The 7,343-nt window shown below is 38.1% G+C and overlaps 1 non-coding gene across 1 annotated transcript; it reads left to right on the top strand.

Annotated features, from left to right (window-relative positions):
- The first annotated feature begins 5,078 nt into the window (after window positions 1-5,078).
- Window positions 5,079-5,185, top strand: LOC121993396. The gene has a single exon (XR_006115246.1). It is a non-coding gene; the product is annotated as a small nucleolar RNA R71 (small nucleolar RNA).
- The last annotated feature ends 2,158 nt before the right edge of the window (window positions 5,186-7,343 follow it).

Raw genomic sequence — 7,343 nt, 5'->3', positions numbered from 1 at the left:
AAGGGTGGCTCTGGGTGTCTAGATGACAAGGGTTCAGAATGCTCTACGGAGGGGGAGAACTATATCTACAAGAACCCAATTAGCTAAATAGCGAACTATGGTGCAATCAGGATAGGAAGAGGGAGGAAATCCATCCCTCTTTGAGAAGGCAAAGTCATTCTCATCCCGAACGATCATCTTCATGGCAAGGCATGTGTGAATATCGATTTCATATTGCCATGAGCAACATCTAAACCATACAGATCACAACCAAAATATAAAGTAATGTTTGTTATCAAACCACCAAAAACTATTTGTCCAGAAGAAGCTTTACCGGACCTCACAAGTGTTTGTAAGAAATAAAACCCTGAGTCAAAGTCAACTTTATTAAGCATGGCCCAAAACAAATAAAGCTCCACCTTCCATACCACTCCATCACTTTCTCATCTACTGAAGATAGTTATACTCATCACCCGATGGAGGTATCAGAAGATAGGGTTTTGCATGTTGAAAGCTTTAGATCTCAATGGGTCATAGGGTTCATTTAAGCTTGTTTCACTCCAAAAGGAATTACTATTGAAGTTATAAGCAAACTTGCAAGGTCCCCGATTGGGCAAACCAAAACAAGTATTGAAATTATATAGAGTCCATTGGAAGTCTTGGTTCATCAATTTGAAGCTAATCTTACCATCATAGTCCTCATCAGATAAAAAAGTTGGTCCCTATAGAACTTAAGAACTCTAGGATAAGGCGGGGATAAGTAGGATTGTGTGAATACGTCATTTCATTCCAATCTATGGTACTAATTAACCAATCTATGCCATCCTTAATCCTAAAGCCTTCATGGTGTCTATATTCATATAACGAGTGCAAACAAGTTTATGAGTAACAAGATTTTCAAATCTAGACTTTTGTTCATTATTTCTAAAAATAACACTGTACTCGTTTTCGCTACCTTCGTCGTGTGCCACTTGCTTTCCTATGCTTTTGGAAGTCGCCTTTTCTTTCCCTTTGTCTATTCTCGAATCATCCCCTCCGCTTGAGTCGCCGCTTCCTCACCTAATACTCTTCAAAATAGACATGATAGAGTAAATATGGAGAGAGTGCTTATTATCAAGGAAAAGAAAGATCTAAAAAGAAGAATTGGAGAGAAGAAGTGAGGATGAAAGAAAATCACTATTCAAATCTAGATCTAGATGCATACAATGGATTATAAGAAGGAAAAACTATGGAAGAAAGTAGTGGAGAAAGAGATTTGGAAACTTTGGAAGAGAGGTTTGGAAAGATCTAGGATGGAAGAGATCTTGAGAAGAAGTGAAAGAATTATTGTTTGGACATGGAGAAGAGAAGGATAGTTGGAGGAAGAGATAATAAAGAAAAAGACAAAAGGGGTGTGTGTGTATCGGGGGGGGGGTGCATGTGCGCCTCTTAAGGGCACGGGCTTAACTGTGTATGGGTCATTGGCTAGGGCACGACCATGCCTACAAGGCACGGCCGTGTCAACCCCTTATTTCATTATTTCTCACGGGTCGTGTCATTTAATATGGCTTGACCTTGTTCACCTTGGCCACCAAGGCACGGTCATGTCAAATGACACTGGCTTGCTTAGATCACGATCAATCGTAATCACACAGTTATGCCCAATGGGCACGACCTGAGCTTGTTTAGCTCGGCCAATGTCACACGGTCATGTCAAATGACATGACTAGGGTGTGCGGGTGTGTTTTAATGAAATTTTACCTTCTTATTGGTTTCCAAAATGTCTCTACAAACCTAAAAAGGGGCACGAATGAAAACAAAATTAATATCTCCATAAAAAATAAGAAAAATATAAACTAAATTAAAGAACCCTTCGGTTGCCTCCCAAGAAGTGCTTGTTTTTAAGGTCTTTATCTTGACCCTATATAAGCTCCTTTAAGAGCTAGGTATTAGAGGAATGGATTTCTCCTCCGATGGTAGATTCTTCCTTCATCCACACTCTCGTCGGACAGAGGTACTCCTCATTTTGAATGGGAGGCCTTCTCCTATTATTTGTCGAGCTCAACTCCGCATTCGGCGGCCTCCCATGTGGATGAAATATCCACTGATCGATGTGATACTCTTCGAAAGTTCTGTAGTCATTTAATAGAAGAGAAACATGGTTAGAAGACTTAGATAAATCAAATGTAAGTCTTTCCTCACCAATAACCAAGTCCAACTTATGATTTTGCACGTCGATTATGGCTCCAGCCGCAGCAAGGAAGGGTCTTCCTAGAATTATTTGAATTTAGAGTCCTCCTCCATCTCAATAACCACAAAATCAGTGATCACCAAACATCTGCTTACCTCTACTGGCACATCTTTAATTATTCCCATCGGATATCTGTATAAATGATCAACCAATTGTAATATCATAGTAGTAAGTTTAATGTCTTTTATGCCTAACTTATTATAAAACGAGTAAGGAATGAGGCTAACACTTGCCCCCAAATCACAAAAAATATTTTCTATCAAAGTATTCCCTTTCTTGGAGGGGATGGAAAAACTTCCTGGATCTTAGAGCTTTGGGGGTGTGGTGTCTAGTAGCAAGGCACTACTCTCCTCCATTAACGCTACTATTTTGTAGCCCCCTTTCCTTCTCTTGCTTAACATTATTTCTTTAAGAAATTTGGCAAACTTAGGCATTTCTTGTAGTGCATCAATGAGTGGAACCTCAATACACAAGTCCTTGACTTTCTCTAAAAACTTACTAAACTCTTCGTCTTTTTTAAGGTTGGCCAATCTTTGAGGGAATGAAACCACTTGTGTTTGAATAATAGGTGGAGATTGTTGGATCGATTACGCACGTGAGAGGGGGGTGAATCACATGATTTCAAAAATTCTCTTTTTAACATTTTTTAAAAAACAGAGTGCAAATGCAATGGAAAAGAAAAACACGAAAAGCTGACACGAGAGGAACACAAGTAGTTTACTTAGTTCGGAGCCTTCGACGACTCCTACTCCAAGATCCAGGTTCCGCGGATCTATCGATGGGTAATTTACTATGAACTTCTTTCGGTACCTCCGGAAGATGAAATCGAAGTACAAGGAAAGTTAGAACAAGTGAAATACCCTGGACTTGTCCTTTTTGCAGTATTTAATTACACAAAAAAATTTACCGACACTTTAGGGATCGAAGTTGGAGCGCTCGTGTCGATGTTGGTTGCCAGCCATGATTGGAAGTCCTCGAATCAGTTGTCAGGCATAGCAGCTTTGCAGTAGAATCATAGCAGGAGCCTAGAGCAATTGAAACCTCAAAAGAACGCGTAGTAACTTGTATGGTAGTTGTTATGGGTTGCTTGGTTGAGAATGCCTTATATAGGTTATGGAAGGCGCCTTCCATAGCCATGGAATACACCACCAATAAGGCAAGTTTGATCCTGAACAGCCCGACACTTATCTGCTGTGATATCAAAATTTATCCTGTGGAAGGCGCCTTCCATAGCAATGGAATGCACCTTCCATGAACAGTACGAAGGTGCCTTCGGACACTGTTCATCCGAAGGTAATTTTCTTCCCTGCAAAACAATGCTAGTCTAGCAATACCTTGCAAAATAAGTATTAGGATAATTTAATAATAATGCAGAGTAGTAATTAGTTCCTATCTTTCCAGGACCAGGAACTAGTCAAGGTCTCAGCTTAGGGATCCTAAATGGACCTAAACTGGATCAACGCCTACTGTCCCTCCAATCGGGATGCATTTCACTTGGTCACTCTCCTCCAGTGACTTACCTTAACTTACCAGTTTGCCAGACATTCGGTCAGCCCGTCAACCTGTTTAGACTTCGTGCCAATTATCCGGTCAGTCCGTTGACCTAGTTGGACTTTATACCAGCTATCTAGTCGGCCTGTCGACCTAGCTAGATTTCGTACAAGCTATCTGATCGTCTCATCTACGTAGCTGGATTTTATACCAGCTGTCCGGTCGGCCCGTCGACCTAGTTGGATTTCGTATCAGCTATCCGATCTACTCATCGACTTAGCTGAATTTTGTACTAACTATTCGGTTGGCCCGTCGACTTAGCTGAATTTTCTGCACACTCAATCAAGTGGTTAGATCACAACAGAACCTAACTTAACTTACTTGTCATTCATGAAAATCTAAGTTAGACCGTTAGTGCGAACAGTACCAACAGAGATGACTCCTCAACCTTACTGGTACTCTCCTCCTTTTCTTTATTGCCTTCATCATTGGGTAATGAAGTAGAGAGCTCTCCATCATTGTAAGTTCTATGACTTTGAGCAGTCACTTGGGTTCTCCCAAAGTCCATCCGCTCCTAAGCTCAATCCTATTACAATGCTCAATAGGATTCACATATGTCTTCCTTGGAAATGACCCCAGAGTTCTTGTAGAAGATGAAGCTATCTGAGCAATTTGGCTATCCTAGATTTTCTAATGTTTTTCACAGTCTATCCTTTTACTCATTTGCTTGAATTTATTTTTCATCTCCTTTTGCTCAGTAAAAATTTCCTCAACCATCTTTTCTATCCAGGATAGTTGATAGCCTTGTGACGGTTATTGATAGCTTTATTGTCCAGGTTGGTAACTTGCCCTTGCCCCTGTAGATGGTCGTTGATCTTGATTGTTTCAATAAGAAACTTTTGGATAATTCTTCCCCTCGGGGTTGTATGTGTTGGAATACAGATTATTTTATCTTTGATTGTAACTTACTATTGACACTGCTCAAGTTGAGTTGATCTATTTGTGCAGAAATGGCCCCCAAAGGGCAAGTTTCTTGAGCATGATCCGTGCTTCCACAAGAATTACACACACATACAATTGCATTAACTATGTTAGTACCCATATTCTCAAGCTTTTTGGTCAAGGCATCCAACTTTGCGGATATGAGAGTAATCGTAGCCACATCATATTTTCCTAATTCCTTGATAGGGTTTCTAAAGAAGGAGCCTCCACATCTTTCAGTCTCCCATTGATGATGGTTCTGAGCTACCCTCTCAATAATATCTTTGGCCTCATGTAGACTTTTGTTATTAATGCCCCTCCAACTTTAGAGTCAGGGGATACCTTTATGTGATAATTGATTTCGTTATAAAAAGTGTGTAGAACCAACCACTTCTTAAGTCCATGATGTGGGCATTGCTTGAGCATATTTTTGAATCTATCTCATGCTTCGAATAATGACTCTGAATTTGTTTGTCTGAAGCTTGCTATAAGATTCTGTTGGATCGATGCGCACATGAGAGGGGAGGGTTGAATCATGTGGTTTTTAGAAACTCTACTTCATTTTAAATTTTAAAGTATATGAACGCAACGGAAAAGAAACAAACAACACCAAAAAAACACGAACAGTTTACTGGGTTCGGAGCCTTCGGCAACTCCTACTTCAAGACCCAGGTCCCGCGAACCTATCGATGGGTGATTCATTATAAGACTCTTCCGGTACCTCCTGAAGAGAGAATCGAGTACAAGAATAGGGGCAGTGTAACAACCTACACTTCCCTTTTAAAGCAGTAGAATTAAAAAATGCAACACTAATAACAGGTTACCAAGAAGTTGGAGAGTTCAGTGTGTTGCTGTTGGTCTACTGGAGATGATCGGATGTCTCGGAAGCATAGCTTGAAGGTAGACAGACTTTCTAGAGTAGCAACAGGAAGCATAAATAGTTGAAAGCCCAATCAAATGCGTAGTAGTTTGTATATCTGTTCTATTTTGAAGCGTTCTCGAGACCCACTTATATAAGACATAGAAGGCGCCTTCCATAGCAATTGAAGGTGCCTTCAACTTGACAAATTTTATCCCGAACTACCCGACACTTATCTACGGCGAAGTCAAAATTTCATCCTGAGAAAGGTACCTTTCATAGCCATGGAAGGCGCTTTATATGAACACTACAAAGGTGCCTTCACTGCTTGAAGGCGCCTTCGGACACTGTTCATCCGAAGACAAATTTGCTCCCCTTTTATTTCTCTTGCAAAATAATATTAGTCCAAATAACTTGTAAAACAAGTATTAGAATACTAACAATCAATAATAAAAAGTAATAATTAGTTCCCGTCCTCCCAGGTCTAGGAACTAGTCAGGGTCTCAGTTTAGGGATCCCAAATGGACCTAAACTGGACCGACGCCTGTTGTCCCCTCAACCGGGATGCGCCCTCACTTAGCCACTCTCCTCCAATGACTTACCTTTACTTACCACTTTTCCAGACATCCGGTCAGCCCGTCGACCTATCTGGACTTCTTAACAGCTATCTGATCGACCCGTTGACCTAGCTAGATTTCCTGCCAGATATCCGTTCAGCCCGTCGACCTATCTGGACTTCTCCTGCACACTTAATCAAGTGGTTAGATTACAATAAAACCTAACTTAATTTACTTGTCATTTTTTAAAACCTGAGTTAGACCATTAGTGCAAATTGTATCAACAATCTCCCCCTTTTTGATGCAATGACAACCTAGGTTAAGTTAGGAAAAAATATGCAAAATAAGTATAAGAAATATGAGTATTTAGCTTTGTTGTTTTGATTATTTATGCGATTTGAGTTGTTCTGATTTTTCTTTTATTTTCTAACTTAATTCTCCTAACCCTCCCCCTTTGATATTCATCAAAATAACATGAGTTAATAAGTAAGACAGTAGAACAAAAACTTGTTCAAACAAAAATAGTGAAATCTTGGCAACAAAAATAAGGTTCAGAGTTATGGAGAAAGTAATTAGCTCGAAAGACGAAGTTTTGCAAAATATTTGTAATTCTTTAAACTCAAAAACTAACTTTAAAGTTTAAATAGCTAATATGAAACTTTAAAGAAATAGGTTTTGCAAGCACAATTTTCAGGAATGAACCTTTTTCAAGATTGAAGCTTTTAAAAGATTATTTTTTGTAAAAGTGAAACTTTTTCAAAAAATTTCAATTTTTTTTTTTCAAGTTTGTTTAAAAGCCATTTACAAAAATTAAAGTAGTTAGTTTTCAAAACATTTAGAATTTTGCAGGCAATGTTTTCAAATAAAACTTTACAAAGGTAAAAACTCAGGTTCATTTTAGAGACGAATAAATATTTTTAAGAAAATATTTTGGATACTAAGTTCATTTGAATAATAGTTCTAACTTTCAAAAGAGATTTTTGCAAATAATTTTCAAATGTTAAAATTAATATATATATATATATATATATATATATATATATATATATATATATATATATATATATATATTTTGCAAAGATAATTTCATAGATTTTTTTTAAAAAAAATTTCAAAGTAATTTTAAAGAAGAATTTTCTAAGAAAATTTCCAAAGTACTTTTAAATGAAATAACTTTTTAAGACAAACTTTCAAAGTACTTTTTAAAGAAAGATTTATCGAAGAAATATTTTCAAAGTAATATAAA

Source organism: Zingiber officinale, chromosome 6B (assembly GCF_018446385.1).
Source record: "Zingiber officinale cultivar Zhangliang chromosome 6B, Zo_v1.1, whole genome shotgun sequence".
NCBI lineage: Eukaryota > Viridiplantae > Streptophyta > Magnoliopsida > Zingiberales > Zingiberaceae > Zingiber > Zingiber officinale.
Note: the sequence above shows the minus strand (reverse complement) of the source record. Positions and strands in the feature narration are given on the sequence as shown.